This window comes from Lissotriton helveticus, chromosome 1_2, assembly GCF_964261635.1.
Source record: "Lissotriton helveticus chromosome 1_2, aLisHel1.1, whole genome shotgun sequence".
NCBI classification, from domain to species: Eukaryota; Metazoa; Chordata; class Amphibia; order Caudata; family Salamandridae; genus Lissotriton; species Lissotriton helveticus.
Genome location: NC_136058.1, coordinates 325822989 through 325839609, shown reverse-complemented (window position 1 = coordinate 325839609; position 16621 = coordinate 325822989). Strand labels below are relative to the sequence as shown.

The 16621-nt window shown below is 44.0% G+C and overlaps 2 non-coding genes across 2 annotated transcripts; both read right to left on the bottom strand.

Annotated features, from left to right (window-relative positions):
• Nucleotides 1-11639: 11639 nt before the first annotated feature.
• On the bottom strand, nt 11640-11711 carry TRNAC-GCA (transfer RNA cysteine (anticodon GCA)). The gene has a single exon. It is a non-coding gene; the product is annotated as a tRNA-Cys (tRNA).
• A 2095-nt stretch (nt 11712-13806) lies between these two features.
• On the bottom strand, nt 13807-13878 carry TRNAC-GCA (transfer RNA cysteine (anticodon GCA)). The gene has a single exon. It is a non-coding gene; the product is annotated as a tRNA-Cys (tRNA).
• Between the last annotated feature and the right edge of the window lie 2743 nt (nt 13879-16621).

The window sequence follows — 16621 nt, the reverse complement described above, 5'->3', positions numbered from 1 at the left end:
AAGCCACTCTGAACCCGTATTCCCCAGGTGCGTGAATCGCGTCACCTTCCTTGAATACGTCACCGGCGCGCCTCACGTATGAGTGGCCCACGACCCATACCATCCTCTCCCCAGTCGGTGATCTCTGACCGCTGGTCTCTTGATGTAGGGTCGACCTCCAATTCCGCCCTGCATGGCAGGCCCGCGAAACTGCAAAGTAAACAAAAGACAGAAAACGTGAGTGCATGTCAATTGATCACTTACAACATGTGCAATCGCACATACCTCTTAAAGCAATTCGAGGATCAACGGCCCAATTGTTTCACTTCCTCGGCACTCTGACCCCTGGCTGTAGCCTCAGTAGCAGCCCCTATCCTAAAGGAGTGGGTCCCAAAACCGCACGGGTCCATGCCCGCGTCAGCGATTGCCAGTGCCAGCACCCTCTGAAACTGGAATCTCGTCAGTGGGGGGCTATCCTTGTGTCAGAGCAAGCTCCCCCCCAAGCGCCCGATCTCAGCGCCAAATTGTCTTCCACACACTTCAACGGGCAGACGGGGGACCCTCGCTTGCGCTGTACGACCACACTATCTCCCATAGCCCCCTGGTCGGTCTTGGACCTGGCTATCATGATTACCATCGAATCACCCCTTATCTGGATGTGATCCCTGCACAAACCTCCCTCCATATCTCTCTTGTTCCTTGCGACAAGCTCGCTCACCCTCATGGCCCCATGGAATGCCAATGTGAACGCTGCCCGGAACAGAACTGCTTCGTAATGGGAGGAACACGTCTCGTCCAGCTTTGCTAAAAGCAGAGACAGTCTGTCTAAGCCAATCGGGTGCCTCGTATCTCTCTTGCAACCCTCAAGGCGCTGCCAGCCGCGAAGGGCTTTCTTCACCAAAAAAGAACCTGTAGGGTCTTTTATGCCGTGTACCTGGGCCATGAATGAAATGGCCGCCCTATGCCTACCGGCCGTTGCCACTGATCGGCCCTCCCTGTGTAGTGCAACCAGGTACCCCAGGAAGAATTCCTCCTGCCCCCAATGCAGACTCCCCACAGGACCCAAATATGTGCAATATGAACGAAACGCTCCTTCGTATGCTTTCCTTGTCCTGGGGGCTAGACTCGCTGCCACGAGGTCTTGTAATCCGAGGCACCGATTAGCCACATTGCTTCTGGGAATGGTGCTGCCTCTAAGTCTGCTGTGGGCAGATAACCCCTGAATGCCTGCATACGTGAACGAGAGAGTGCATCAGCCGCATGATTCAGTACACCTGGCACATGTTTCGCCCTGAACAGTACATTCAATCTCATGCACAGCAGCACAATCTCTTTCAACAATCTCAACATCATTTTGCAGCGTGCTGCCTGTCGGTTAATGCAATCTACGACAGTCATATTGTCGGACCAAAACACCACTGAGCGGCCCCTGAAGTCATCGGCCCATGTCATCAGAGCAACCCAGATGGGGAATAACTCCAGGAACCCAATGTTACCTGTGAGGCCGTCGGAGTACCACCATGTTGGCCATGTTTGTGCCGACCATCGATCACCCAAGATGGCGCCAAAACCCACGCTCCCTGCCGAGTCGGTCCATAGACCCAATTCCTCCGAAGACTCTGGCGGGGAGCTCCAGACGACTCGACCGTTGAAGTCCGCCAGAAATGCCAACCAGATACGCATATCCTGGCGAACCTCTCCAGACAGTCTCGTACGGTGGTGAGCCTCTTTGAGACCACCCATAGCCTGCGCGATAGAGCGCGAAAACGGGCGGGCCATAGGAATCACCTTTAAGGCAAAATTAAGCTGACCCACTGTTCGTTGTAACTAGTGCAGGGTCACTTTCTCCCCACCCAGGCATTGCCTCAAGGAAGCCCGGAACTTGGTCACTTTGTCTACTGGTAGTCGGAAACACCCCTCCCCAGAATCGAGCTCAATACCCAGAAACTCCAGTGAAGTAGATGGTCCAACCGTCTTACCTGGTGCCAATGGGACACAGAATTCATTCATGAGGATGCAGAAATCATACAGCGCCTGTGCGCAATTCATATCATCGGCTGCCCCCAAAAACAGAAAATCATCCAGATAATGCATAACATGTCTATGCCCTGTGGCCTCTGTAAATGCCCAATCCAAAAAACAGCTAAACATCTCAAAATATGCACATGAAATGGAACAACCCATGGGCATGCATTTGTCCATGTAATAATTTCCCTGAAATGCAAAACCTAACAGGCTCTGATCCTGCGGGTGCACCGGAAGCAACCGGAATGCTGATTCGATATCACATTTCGCCATCAGTGCCCCAGGGCCTAGGTGGTTCAACATGGCCACGGCATCGTCGAACGATGCGTATCGTACGAACAAACTTCTGGGTCTATGGCATCATTCACCGAGGAACCCCTGGGAGCAGAAAGGTTATGTATGAGTCTAAACTCCCCCGGATCTTTCTTCGGGACAACCCCTTACGGGGAACATATGAAATCGGCCAACGGCGGGCAGGAAAAGGGGCCAGCCACTCGTCCGAAACTGGCTTCTTTTGCTATTTTCTTTTCTGCCACGCTTGGGTTGTGCTGTACCGATAACTGGTTTCTATAAAAGGAATTCCCCCGAACTTCCCCCACCGGGATGTGGAGGCCATGTAAGAATCCCTTCCTCAACACCCCAGCGGACACATGATCAGGGTATTTGTTTAACCACGGAATCATAACCATTAGATCAACTGGTGTAGGCAATCGGTTACAAAGGTCCATCTCACTCCTGCTTAGGTCCTCCTTTTCCAACCGTCCCGCCATTCTTTGATCTACATGCACTTTCCGGGTGTGAGGAATTCCCACAGCCGGCACACACATGCTTAAACTTGCATGTCCCCTGTGGTCTGTTACAATTGCCTCGATTGAAGCCCCAACAGACCCCTCCTTGTCCGCCCTTCCCGCCAACTCTAGGCTGATAGCCCCCACCTGTGCCTGCTCGAAAGGGCACCCCGGGCTTTTGGCGGACAACTCCGGACCTGCTCCCGCCTGGCGAGGACGTACCTGTCGCCCCTGGCAGGAGTTGCTTGTGCCATGACACCGAGTCCAAACAATCCCAAGACAGAGAAGCATCATATTCCTTTGCTTTACGGAACTTCATGTCATAGCCTTTCCATTCTTCCCCCTCATACATTGAATAAAAATCCATAATGCGATTCTGATAGCAAACCAACTCAGTCATAACATCAGGTTTACGTTCCCCCATAACTGCGGTAAATAAAGAGAAGGCCTTAACCCAGTTCGTCACTGTCTCTTCCACCCTGAACTCGGCCATCTTGGCGCGCCATACACTAGGGTGCCACAAATCTTTCTGCGTTTTAGCATACTCCATCTCACGATGGTCCGTTAACAATGAAAACATGTTGACATACTTGTCTCCCCATATTAACTCTTTCGTGGCCAAGGGAACGTGCTGTGCAACCTTTTCCCGCCTAGAGGGTATCGAGCCCTCCCCCACCATTGGCAATGCGAGCTTACCCGGATCGGCTATTGTTGCCGCCACCTTCTCTTGACCAGCTGCTGGTACTCCTGGCGCCACCTGTGGGGGAACAAGAGGAACACTCGCTTTCGCGACATCTCTCGATTGCCGCAACTGCTTCATTAACACTCTGGCCTCTTCGGCCGGATCTCCCGGGGTCGCTGTGCCCCCCACCTTTGTTTTAAGCCATGCGGTCAACTGAGCGGCCAATTCTGGGGGCATTTCATCATCCTCGGTCGAGGTGATCACCACTGGGATAGGCTGGCCTAAAACTGGTTCCTGAACCGGGTTACCAGCCGGTACTAGGGGGACGATGGGCGGCACCACTGGTGCCGGGACCCCTCCCCCGAGACTGCCCTTTCTTTGACCCGCTTCCCTCTTAACCCGGGAACCACTCCCGGCAAGGCCGGGCCTATTACCTTTTTCGGCTGACCTGGGTCGTTCATTGTAGCCAATTGCTTCTTTACCTCCGCCAAACCTCTACCGAGCGATTGGACTTGACCGAGCTTTCGGTCCATACACGCCATCCGGTTCGACAACAGGCGTAACATCTTCTCCATCTCGGAACCCTTTCCTGCTTGCTTGCTAGGCATGGTTTCGAGTCCTCCGCCTTTGGTCGATCCACGAGGTCCTGAAATCTGTGTCGAAACTGAAAGATAAAAACAGGATTACCACGTTCAAAATTGCTGCTTGTTCCGTCGAGGGCTCACGAGCAACGAGTGGGTGCAGCCTTCCGATCCGAGGAACAAGAGGACGATCTTCTGGGTTCCCGCTCCTTTATCCTTCTGCGGGAGGGCGTATACCCGTCCCTGATACGCCTACTGGGCGTGGTCTTCCTTCGAGGTGTCTAGGACAACCCCTCTCGGGCGGGGGAAGGCGCGCTCCGGCTATGCCGCTTTGGGCATACCGAGAAAAACAAAGTGAAAATGCCAGTACTGATGCAAAAGAATAATTAACAAATGTTTAAACACAGAACCTGAAGGAGTAATTCAAGACTGGGAGCTGATTAGTAGCTTTTATTATTTTGTTCAAAAGAACAGCTATATTTTAGAAAAACTTGTTCAAAAAGGTAGACAATATTACATGCTAAGTACAAAAATAAGAGATAAGGGCATCTTTCATCATATCAAACATGTCACAAGCATACGACATTCAACCATTCAGGAACAACAGGAAATTATAACGTGTGCAATATATTACAGTGACCAATATTTACAGTGGACGAACAGGCACAAGAATGCTGGAGAAGGCCACGGTCTGCAAAGTAATTTGGAGGGTATTACTGGAAAATTATATATACGAAAAGTACATTCCTTTAAACAAATTCAGATATTCTCAGTTTTTTTGTTAAAGAAAAAATGAACAAAGTAATGTACAAAGAGTAGTGATAAGCAACAGGGCGATTCAGATGAGCTTATCACCCATGCAGACTCGAGAGTGGCAATGGGCCTACGCGTTTCGAATCCTACTGGTCTATGAGGATTCTCTTCAGGGCCTTTGGTTATATCTAAAAGAAGAAAAGAAAGATTGAGGGGGAAAGTTATACAAGATGTGCATTCAGTGAATCAGCATCAGATTCCTCACTCAGGTCTCACCCCCTCCTCCACAGCTTACCCAAATGGTGAAATTACATCCAGATAATCAAATTCACAGCATCATGGCTGGGGGGAAAAAAACCTGTACCTGAAAATGATCAAGGCAGACTAGAGTTACCTACGTGACCTAATCAGGGTGGCTGAAGAATGAAAGAATTGGAAAACTTATAGTCTTACCTGCCTTGATAGTAGGCGGGAATGCTATGCTAGAGGCAGAGTCACTTGGAAGAACGATTGTGGTACCTATAAATCAGTGGACACATATATAATCAGGGCAGGTTTCTCGCTGGTAAAGAGCTAGAAGTTCTAAAATAGCTGCAACAGTCCTTACCTATTATTATTGAGCCTTTATTTTAGAGTGCAACCGCCGTCGGAATGAGAGTAGAACAAAGCATGATGTCTATAAAAAAGTAATGGAGCAAAAGCTTCAGTTAACTGCAACCGCCTCAGGATACTAACGTATCAATGTGTAACTGCTGACATATCTTACCAGAAGGACTGAACATTCAATGTTGAAATTACTGTAGCCGACACTTTATTTAGAGTAGTTTGGGGAACCTGGGGGAGAACCAACATTGCGCCCGTCAGTACATTTGGAATGCTACCCACCAGTAGTTCAATAAGGCTCGAAGGAAGCAACGCGGCTTACCGTAGTTAATTGCGAAGGGCGTGGTCCGCCAAACGCGGCTCGCTGATTACAAACGAATCACAGGCCCTGCAAAATATAACATGGCAAATGTCAGGGGACCGTTGGAACGGGTATGACTAAATTTAAAAAGGTTGTAGGCGTGTTACCGTAAACGCGGCGCTGCACGCTGAGGGCATTTTGAAGATAATTACTGCGGTAGAAACAACGGGGTAAGAGTTAGTTACGAGGCGGTAAAGTGTAAATGGCTAACACTGCGAGACATGCGTCTAGTAATACTCACAAATGAATCACTAGTCCAAAACCTCAGGCGACGGCGTAGCGGGAGGCAGCACTCTGGCACAAGCGCCTTAGCTAGCTGGGCTGCCGTGCGACCGCCCATATATACAGGTCAATAATTGGTATACGCCCACTACGTTTCCCGGTAGTCAGTTTGGAAACAGAAAACCAGGGCCGGATTAGCAGGTCCGCAAAGGTTTCCAGTGGTCTACTAGAAAAAAACGGAATTTGCATGCATAGGAGGAGTGAATGATAGTGAAACAAACCTGCTTATAATTTAAATATTTCACTTAGTTCATTCAGCCCAGACACAGCAGTGTCAAATTTGACTATTAAAAAAGCTTCCCGTTTCGACAATGCAAGATTTTGATCGCCACCACGGGGATTTTTTTCCACTTTGGAAATCACAGTCCATTTAAGGTCACTGACAGCATGTTGCATCCGCGTCCAGTGGAGCACCAGAGGGGCGTTTTCGACCTTCCTTTTGATTCTCGATTTATGTTGCGAGATCCGGTGACGGATCTCCTGGTTGGTTTTACCTATGTACAGTAGGTGGCAAGGGCATGTAATGCCATAAACGACAAACTTGCTCTTACAGTTACTGAAGGATTCGTGTTTCCAGAAGATACCGTTATGCTGGAACAATGAACCCTCAATAGAAGATTCACAACACAGGCACGTGCCACATCTGTGGTGTCCGAGAATGGGGGGCATCCCCATCATTTGGCGCAGTGTCGCAGGTTTAGATGCTGGCATAGCAGCCCGAACAATGTGGTTGGCAATGTTATTTTCCTTTTTAAAAGCAAATAGAGGCATATCTACAAGACTGTCATCCAGATCTTTCACTAGGTGCCAATTCTGCTTTATGACTTTTTTCAGATGATTGGCATTAGGGCAGTATGTCGTGACACAAACCTGTCGTTTCAGTTCAGGTTTAGTTTTGTGTTCTAGGGTGGTCTCACGTGGTGTCCATTGTGCTCTCCTCATACAGCTCTTCACGAGTTTCTTAGGGTAACCCCTATCACACAATTTAGATGTTAATTTTGCTGAGTGATGTTGAAAATCTTCCTTGAATGTGCAGTTCCTGCGAACTCGCAGGAACTGCCCATATGGGAGATTTTCTTTGAGGTTCCTAGGATGATTACTTGAAAACATCAGGGACTTGTTTCTGTCAGTGGGCTTGCTGTATAGAGTAGTGGCCAATTTCCCTTCACAAGGGAAGACTTCCACGTCTAAGAATGCAATCCTCCTAGTCGAACTGGAAATACTGAATTTTATATCAGCAGTTCTATCATTCAACCATTGGTGGAACTGGTCAAGAGTGTCACTATCACCCGTCCAAGTCATGAAAACATCATCAATAAACCGGAGCCACGCTCCGATGTATTGAATGAAAGGGTTGTTCTGATAGATGTATGCCTCTTCAAACATTGCCATAAATAATACCGCCAATTCTGGTGCGAAGGGGCAGCCCATGGCTACTCCTTTGACTTGGTAGTAGTATTCGCCATTAAAGCAGAAGTAGTTCTTCTTTAAGGCGAAAGCTGCCAAGTCCACAATGAATTTGGTGGGCACCTGCGTCGGTCTAGGTCTGGAATCAAGATAATGTGTGAGTACTGCTATCGCCTCATCTTGAGGGATCTGGGTATATAGAGCAGTTACGTCCAAAGTAACTAGTCTGTCTCTGTTTTCACAGAACTCAATACTTTCTAATTTGTTGATAAAATCAGTTGTATCCTGAAGGTAGGATTTTACACTGATCATGAATTCTTTTAAAAAACAGTCTACATATTTGGCTGCTGGCTCTAGCACAGAACCACACCCTGCAACGATAGGTCTGCCAGGCGGATGGTCAGGATCTTTATGTATCTTAGGCAATACGTAAAACATCGGCACTTTCGGATGTAGAATTTTAAGATATTCGAGTTCTTTTGGTCCAACGAAGCCTAGGTCAGAACCTTCTTGTATGATGGCAAAAAGTTCATTTTGAAGGTCTATAGTTGGGTCTTTATTTATTTTACGATAACAGCTACTGTCTGCCAGCTGTCTCATGACTTCGGTAGTATAGTCGTTGATATCCCACACTACAATCGCTCCGCCTTTGTCGGCCTGCTTTATTATGACCGTACTGTCAGTTTTAAGATTATTTAGAGCTGTCATCTGTGCCTTGGTGGTATTATATTTTACATATTTCCTCTCTTTTTCCATAGCCGATATAGCCGACAAAACACTTTTTTCGAAGGTCAAAAGGCTTTTTGGAACTTTACTTGCTGGGGGACAGAAGGTGGATTTATTCCTAAGGCCAGTAACCTCCATTGGCTGATTGCTGGGGGCTTCCTTAAAGAACAAGGTTAATCTTAATTTCCTACAGAATTCAATGAATTCTGACTTCATTTTAACGAAGTCTGTTCTTTTAGAGGGGACAAATGACAGGCCTTTTGCCAACACGCTTTCCTCGTCAGATGTTAAAACTTTTTTAGATAAATTGAAAATAGGCGACGCATCTAGTTTTTGTAATGCTGCCGTCTGGTTTTCATTTCCCACGGGGTGTTGGTTCTCACTCGACCCCTGGGTAGTGTTTGGCCTCTCCCTAAAAAATGGGGGTTTGACGATTGGTTTTGTTGTTGTTGGTTAGCGTTCCAGTTCCTATTCCTATTAGGACGGTTGTAATTGCTGGTGGAATCCCTGTCAGTTCCTGATGACGATGTATCACTGAAGGAAATAAACTGCTTTCGTGATCTTCCCTGGTTTCCTGGAAGGAAACGTCTCGATTCCGCCTTGGAATAAAAGTCGGCCTGCAAGTATGGGTATATGTTATCTAGCGAAAAGCCTTTTTTATCCTTCTCAAATTGGTTGGATTTTTGGGTTATCGTGTAGTCTTTGAATTCTTGGACTTCTTTGTTAACTTTATCCAAAAGTGCCTTGGCGTCTGCTATGGTAGGGTTAATGCTTATTTCTGACTCTAGTTTAGAGATTTCGGCTAGTTCTTCTTTTGATATTCGGGCAGCTGTCTCAACTGTTAGAACCATCAAATCTCTACTGCATTTAGTTTCTATCATGGAAAAACCTTTCTTAAATATCGGGTCCTCTGTAAAAATTACAGGTATATTCTTAATTTGTAAACCAGCAGGAATGGTGCCTTCCCGGAGGTGTTGCAACAAGAAGTGACCATGGAGGTCTGTCCTTATCTGCTTCTTCTTAAGACGGATTAGTTTATCCGATTCGTTAGACGTAGTAGCTGTCTCACTTAGGGTAACTGAGGAGAAGACAGGTGGGTCACTGAGGAAGTTTCTGATATGATCCTCTGTATAGGCGAAGGTGTCTTTTTCTGCCATTACTCTAAGAAATCAATGAAAAGAAAAGAAAAGTTTAAAGACCTAAAAAAGGGGAAAGATTAAAGAATAGCATGTACATGGGACACAATCGCACAATTAATGCAATGTAAAAGGATAGCGTAAAGTCTATCCTTGCTTCAAATGGATGAACAACAGAACCTCGCGGGCCTGCGCCCGCTATTCTAACCAAAAAACTACAAAGGGGGGGCTCTAATCAGTATGGCTGAGCCAATATCCAGAAAAACAAAGTGAAAATGCCAGTACTGATGCAAAAGAATAATTAACAAATGTTTAAACACAGAACCTGAAGGAGTAATTCAAGACTGGGAGCTGATTAGTAGCTTTTATTATTTTGTTCAAAAGAACAGCTATATTTTAGAAAAACTTGTTCAAAAAGGTAGACAATATTACATGCTAAGTACAAAAATAAGAGATAAAGGCAGGTAAGACTATAAGTTTTCCAATTCTTTCATTCTTCAGCTACCCTGATTAGGTCACGTAGGTAACTCTAGTCTGCCTTGATCATTTTCAGGTACAGGTTTTTTTCCCCCCAGCCATGATGCTGTGAATTTGATTATCTGGATGTAATTTCACCATTTGGGTAAGCTGTGGAGGAGGGGGTGAGACCTGAGTGAGGAATCTGATGCTGATTCACTGAATGCACATCTTGTATAACTTTCCCCCTCAATCTTTCTTTTCTTCTTTTAGATATAACCAAAGGCCCTGAAGAGAATCCTCATAGACCAGTAGGATTCGAAACGCGTAGGCCCATTGCCACTCTCGAGTCTGCATGGGTGATAAGCTCATCTGAATCGCCCTGTTGCTTATCACTACTCTTTGTACATTACTTTGTTCATTTTTTCTTTAACAAAAAAACTGAGAATATCTGAATTTGTTTAAAGGAATGTACTTTTCGTATATATAATTTTCCAGTAATACCCTCCAAAATACTTTGCAGACCGTGGCCTTCTCCAGCATTCTTGTGCCTGTTCGTCCACTGTAAATATTGGTCACTGTAATATATTGCACACGTTATAATTTCCTGTTGTTCCTGAATGGTTGAATGTCGTATGCTTGTGACATGTTTGATATGATGAAAGATGCCCTTATCTCTTATTTTTGTACTTAGCATGTAATATTGTCTACCTTTTTGAACAAGTTTTTCTAAAATATAGCTGTTCTTTTGAACAAAATAATAAAAGCTACTAATCAGCTCCCAGTCTTGAATTACTCCTTCAGGTTCTGTGTTTAAACATTTGTTAATTATTCTTTTGCATCAGTACTGGCATTTTCACTTTGTTTTTCTGGATATTGGCTCAGCCATACTGATTAGAGCCCCCCCTTTGTAGTTTTTGGGCTTTGGGCATACCAGCCGGGCCACGCCCACCCCGCCCAAATTGGCTTCCTGGGAGGTTCGGGCCCCCATCCATACGTTCGGGGGGACCGAGCGGTCCCCCCTTTCCATTTTATTTGAATAGGCAGTGGTACATAGGACCAATGCCTCTACATACAATGATTGTTTTGAAACATTCTTAAAGGGGAAGAGGTTTTTACGGGACACCTTATCATTTGAGGATTGGTTACCACAATCACTGAGATGGTGATGAAGTATGATTGTTTTGGGCCAAATTATGGTGGAAAAACATTTCTACGTACCACTACAATTCGGTATTTGGAAGGTACACCCAAACACCCCTTTCGAATACTTTCCATTTAATACATCAGAAAAAGCCATTTTGCGTTTGCAAATGGCCTGATTCTTCAGACCAGCCTTCTTGCAACTGCAATGATAGTTCGTACATCTTGCACGTAGGCAGAGCTTTTAAGGAAAAATTAAATAGTTCCTACGTTGCACAAAAATGAAGTGCTTCAAACAAACACATACTTTGCATGCACAGAGAAGAGGTGGAATATATGTAAGACTGAAGACACAGGTGAAATGAGAAATAGATTGACTGCTTCGCTGCCAAGTTTTATATGCCATTTCTTCAGTGCAATACAAGAAAGCACCAAACAGTATAACAAAGTTGTCAATTGGTTTAATAGTCCATTCCCTTTGTTTAGTGATGTGAAAGGAAGAGCCGAATTCCAAAATTGATCAATGATGTTTCAGAAATTTCCCAAAGGGAATACCAAGCCGAGTGTTAAAAACTGCATTTACTCACAGGTTTTGAGAAGCAAACACTGTAATGCCATTAAAGTGCACTATCCAAGGGAACACTGACTCTGTCAAAGATGATTTAAATAGAATTGATGAAAAGTCCCAATTACAAACAACAGAATCAAAATAGGGTGAGAGGACACCCGGATTTGAACCAGGGAACTCTTGATCTGCAGTCAAATGCTCTACCACTGAGCTATATCCCCAGCTTTTCAGTAAAATCAGAATGACAAAATATCAGTACATCATGAAAGAGTGTGAGGATCATACTAAGTTGTGCCAGAAAGTACAACCTTGAAACTGTGGAACAGGAGAAGTAGTCCTTAATATTATTTATTAAAGGAAAACTGAATCATTTAAAAAACAGATTTATTTGTTTCATTGTTATTTTATTTGAATAGGCAGTGGTACATAGGACCAATGCCTCTACATACAATGATTGTTTTGAAACATTCTTAAAGGGGAAGAGGTTTTTACGGGACACCTTATCGTTTGAGGATTGGTTACCACAATCACGGAGATGATGATGAAGTATGATTGTTTTGGGCCAAATTATGGTGGAAAAACATTTCTACGTACCACTACAATTTGGTATTTGGAAGGTACACCCAAACACCCCTTTCGAATACCTTCCATTTAATACATCAGAAAAAGCCATTTTGCGTTTGCAAATGGCCTGATTCTTCAGACCAGCCTTCTTGCAACTGCAATGATAGTTCGTACATCTTGCACGTAGGCAGAGCTTTTAAGGAGAAATTAAATAGTTCCTACGTTGCACAAAAATGAAGTGCTTCAAACAAACACATCCTTTGCATGCACAGAGAAGAGGTGGAATATATGTAAGACTGTAGACACAGGTGAAATGAGAAATAGATTGACTGCTTCGCTGCCAAGTTTTATATGCTATTTCTTCAGTGCAATACAAGAAAGCACCAAACAGTATAACAAAGTTGTCAATTGGTTTAATAGTCCATTCCCTTTGTTTAGTGCTGTGAAAGGAAGAGCCGAATTCCAAAATTGATCAATGATGTTTCAGAAATGTCCCAAAGGGAATACCAAGCCGAGTGTTAAAAACTGCATTTACTCACAGGTTTTAAGAAGCAAACACTGTAATGCCATTAAAGTGCAATATACAAGGGAACACTGACTCTGTCAAAGATGATCCAAATGGAATTGATGGAAAGTCCCAATTACAAACAACAGAATCAAAATATGGTGAGGGGACACCAGGATTTGAACCAGGTACCTCTTGATCTGCAGTCAAATGCTCTACCACTGAGCTATATCCCCAGCTTTAAAGTACTACCAGAATGACAAAATATCAGTACATCATGAAAGAGTGAGAGGATCATACTAAGTTGTTCTGGAAAGTACAACCTTGAAACTGTGGAACAAGAGAAGTAGTCCTTAATATTATTTATTAAAGGAAAACTGTATCATTTAAAAAACAGATATTTGTTTCATTGTTATTTTATTTGAATAGGCAGTGGTACATAGGACCAATGCCTCTACATACAATGATTGTTTTGAAACATTCTTAAAGGGGAAGAGGTTTTTACGGGACACCTTATCATTTGAGGATTGGTTACCACAATCACTGAGATGGTGATGAAGTATGATTGTTTTGGGCCAAATTATGGTGGAAAAACATTTCTACGTACCACTACAATTCGGTATTTGGAAGGTACACCCAAACACCCCTTTCGAATACTTTCCATTTAATACATCAGAAAAAGCCATTTTGCGTTTGCAAATGGCCTGATTCTTCAGACCAGCCTTCTTGCAACTGCAATGATAGTTCGTACATCTTGCACGTAGGCAGAGCTTTTAAGGAAAAATTAAATAGTTCCTACGTTGCACAAAAATGAAGTGCTTCAAACAGACACATACTTTGCATGCACAGAGAAGAGGTGGAATATATGTAAGACTGAAGACACAGGTGAAATGAGAAATAGATTGACTGCTTCGCTGCCAAGTTTTATATGCCATTTCTTCAGTGCAATACAAGAAAGCACCAAACAGTATAACAAAGTTGTCAATTGGTTTAATAGTCCATTCCCTTTGTTTAGTGCTGTGAAAGGAAGAGCCGAATTCCAAAATTGATCAATGATGTTTCAGAAATTTCCCAAAGGGAATACCAAGCCGAGTGTTAAAAACTGCATTTACTCACAGGTTTTGAGAAGCAAACACTGTAATACCATTAAAGTGCACTATCCAAAGGGAACACTGACTCTGTCAAAGATGATTTAAATAGAATTGATGAAAAGTCCCAATTACAAACAACAGAATCAAAATAGGGTGAGAGGACACCCGGATTTGAACCAGGGAACTCTTGATCTGCAGTCAAATGCTCTACCACTGAGCTATATCCCCAGCTTTCCAGTAAAATCAGAATGACAAAATATCAGTACATCATGAAAGAGTGTGAGGATCATACTAAGTTGTGCCAGAAAGTACAACCTTGAAACTGTGGAACAGGAGAAGTAGTCCTTAATATTATTTATTAAAGGAAAACTGAATCATTTAAAAAACAGATTTATTTGTTTCATTGTTATTTTATTTGAATAGGCAGTGGTACATAGGACCAATGCCTCTACATACAATGATTGTTTTGAAACATTCTTAAAGGGGAAGAGGTTTTTACGGGACACCTTATCGTTTGAGGATTGGTTACCACAATCACGGAGATGATGATGAAGTATGATTGTTTTGGGCCAAATTATGGTGGAAAAACATTTCTACGTACCACTACAATTTGGTATTTGGAAGGTACACCCAAACACCCCTTTCGAATACCTTCCATTTAATACATCAGAAAAAGCCATTTTACGTTTGCAAATGGCCTGATTCTTCAGACCAGCCGTCTTGCAACTGCAATGATAGTTCGTACATCTTGCACGTAGGCAGAGCTTTTAAGGAGAAATTAAATAGTTCCTACGTTGCACAAAAATGAAGTGCTTCAAACAAACACATCCTTTGCATGCACAGAGAAGAGGTGGAATATATGTAAGACTGAAGACACAGGTGAAATGAGAAATAGATTGACTGCTTCGCTGCCAAGTTTTATATGCCATTTCTTCAGTGCAATACAAGAAAGCACCAAACAGTATAACAAAGTTGTCAATTGGTTTAATAGTCCATTCCCTTTGTTTAGTGCTGTGAAAGGAAGAGCCGAATTCCAAAATTGATCAATGATGTTTCAGAAATGTCCCAAAGGGAATACCAAGCCGAGTGTTAAAAACTGCATTTACTCACAGGTTTTAAGAAGCAAACACTGTAATGCCATTAAAGTGCAATATCCAAGGGAACACTGACTCTGTCAAAGATGATCCAAATGGAATTGATGGAAAGTCCCAATTACAAACAACAGAATCAAAATATGGTGAGGGGACACCAGGATTTGAACCAGGTACCTCTTGATCTGCAGTCAAATGCTCTACCACTGAGCTATATCCCCAGCTTTAAAGTACTACCAGAATGACAAAATATCAGTACATCATGAAAGAGTGAGAGGATCATACTAAGTTGTTCTGGAAAGTACAACCTTGAAACTGTTGTGAAGAGAAGTAGTCCTTAATATTATTTATTAAAGGAAAACTGTATCATTTAAAAAACAGATATTTGTTTCATTGTTATTTTATTTGAATAGGCAGTGGTACATAGGACCAATGCCTCTACATACAATGATTGTTTTGAAACATTCTTAAAGGGGAAGAGGTTTTTACGGGACACCTTATCATTTGAGGATTGGTTACCACAATCACAGAGATGATGATGAAGTATGATTGTTTTGGGCCAAATTATGGTGGAAAAACATTTCTACGTACCACTACAATTCGGTATTTGGAAGGTACACCCAAACACCCCTTTCGAATACCTTCCATTTAATACATCAGAAAAAGCCATTTTGCGTTTGCAAATGGCCTGATTCTTCAGACCAGCCTTCTTGCAACTGCAATGATAGTTCGTACATCTTGCACGTAGGCAGAGCTTTTAAGGAGAAATTAAATAGTTCCTACGTTGCGCAAAATTGAAGTGCTTCAAACAAACACATACTTTGCATGCACAGAGAAGAGGTGGAATATATGTAAGACTGAAGACACAGGTGAAATGAGAAATAGATTGACTGCTTCGCTGCCAAGTTTTATATGCCCTTTCTTCAGTGCAATACAAGAAAGCACCAAACAGTATAACAAAGTTGTCAATTGGTTTAATAGTCCATTCCCTTTGTTTAGTGCTGTGAAAGGAAGAGCCGAATTCCAAAATTGATTAATGATGTTTCAGAAATTTCCCAAAGGGAATACCAAGCCATCGGGAGGCAAGATGGAGCCTGCATGTCAGGCGTGTTTGTGAGAGCGCCAGGAAACCTCCGGTGTCAGTGCGCTCTATAAATTTAGCCTAACATTAACATTAACATTAACAGAGCTCCGTTTGGGCGGCCTGACGAATCCTACCTGAGCTTTGGCGGTGTCGTTTCTAGCGATTACAGAGGATGTCTGTTATGCGTTCCTGATTCTTGATCTGCTGTTGCTTTCACCGACTTTCCAGTGTCCTCGCTGTGGGGTGCTGTGCAGCGGAGCCCCTTGAGAGCTTGAGCTGCCGGGTTTTCGGACGGCGAGTGTCGGAGCCGTCTGCTCCGTATTTGGGACACATGCTGGGCTGGACGGGCAGGGCAGCTGCAGTTTAGCTTTTTTTTGGACGCTCCCAGGGAAGGATTGCACGCAGACTTTCGGTGCAGCGGGGCTGCTCGGCTGTTCGGCTCCCCTGCTGGGAGACGCCTGTTTCGGATACGCTGGTTTGGTGCAGTGGGCCCACCCGACCGCTGCAGCACCTGGGGAGAGGCTGCACGCCGGTTTGGTGCAGCGGGGCTGCTCTGCTGGGAGTTGGGAGCTGGGCGTAGGTGCCACGGCACCTGGGGAGAATTACACGCTAAGTTTGGTGCATCAGAGACTGAGCAGAATCCACGGAATAGAGCCCTTCTGGGGGGAAGAAAAGCAGAAAAGAACGTCGAATAATTGCCAAGTAAGAATTATTTTATAACCTCTATATTCTCATAGACTGATATACAAGTAGACTTAAGTCATTGGAGATTAAACACCTGCATAATCATTTACTT